This window comes from Limulus polyphemus, unplaced genomic scaffold (genome assembly GCF_000517525.1).
Source record: "Limulus polyphemus unplaced genomic scaffold, Limulus_polyphemus-2.1.2 Scaffold478, whole genome shotgun sequence".
Taxonomy (NCBI): Eukaryota; Metazoa; Arthropoda; class Merostomata; order Xiphosura; family Limulidae; genus Limulus; species Limulus polyphemus.
Window position 1 is genome coordinate 7060 of NW_013666088.1, and position 671 is coordinate 7730.

Consider the following 671-nt stretch of genomic DNA (forward strand, 5'->3'; position numbering starts at 1 on the left):
ATGTCAAACAGGAAGCTTACATTGCTCACCCATACTGATCTAATAGCGCAAGCAGGTGACTGACTCACTTACAATGGAATAAACTTTGATAGACAAAAACTGTTGCTGAGATATTGATGAAGAAATGGGAAGTCTAGTTTTGCTATCTCATGCACGCATACATACATCAATTTACTCAATAATAAGAACAATAAAAAGACAAAGATATATGAAAAAATAAAAAGAAAACAAAATACATAGAATATTATTTATTTATTGAACACTATCAACCAGGCCTCGGTAGCGCAGTAGGCAGCGCGTCAGTCTCATAATCTGAAGGCCGTGAGTTCGAGCCTCACCCGGGGCATTAATATTTTCTCTTTTAACTAATTATTATATTTTTCTAATTTATAAGAATTTCACACTAATTCATGTGTGGAAGCATATGATACTAATATAATAGTATATTGACAAACAATGTATAAGCATAACGAAGGGGATTTATTTTAGGTAACATACTAAAAGGGTTCAATACATAGAAACCTTCTGAAATGCTGAAATTAGGCAAGTTCTAAACTAAAGAACTTTCTACACTTCGTCTTTTGACATAATTTCTAGTTTTATGTATCATTATGCCTGACTTCCAGTTCATTATATGATCAAGATTTCTCATGTGAAGAAAAATAGCATTA

The 671-nt window shown here is 32.2% G+C and overlaps 1 non-coding gene across 1 annotated transcript; it reads left to right on the top strand.

Moving 5' to 3' along the window:
- The first annotated feature begins 273 nt into the window (after positions 1-273).
- Positions 274-346, top strand: Trnam-cau. Its single transcript has one exon. It is a non-coding gene; the product is annotated as a tRNA-Met (tRNA).
- The last annotated feature ends 325 nt before the right edge of the window (positions 347-671 follow it).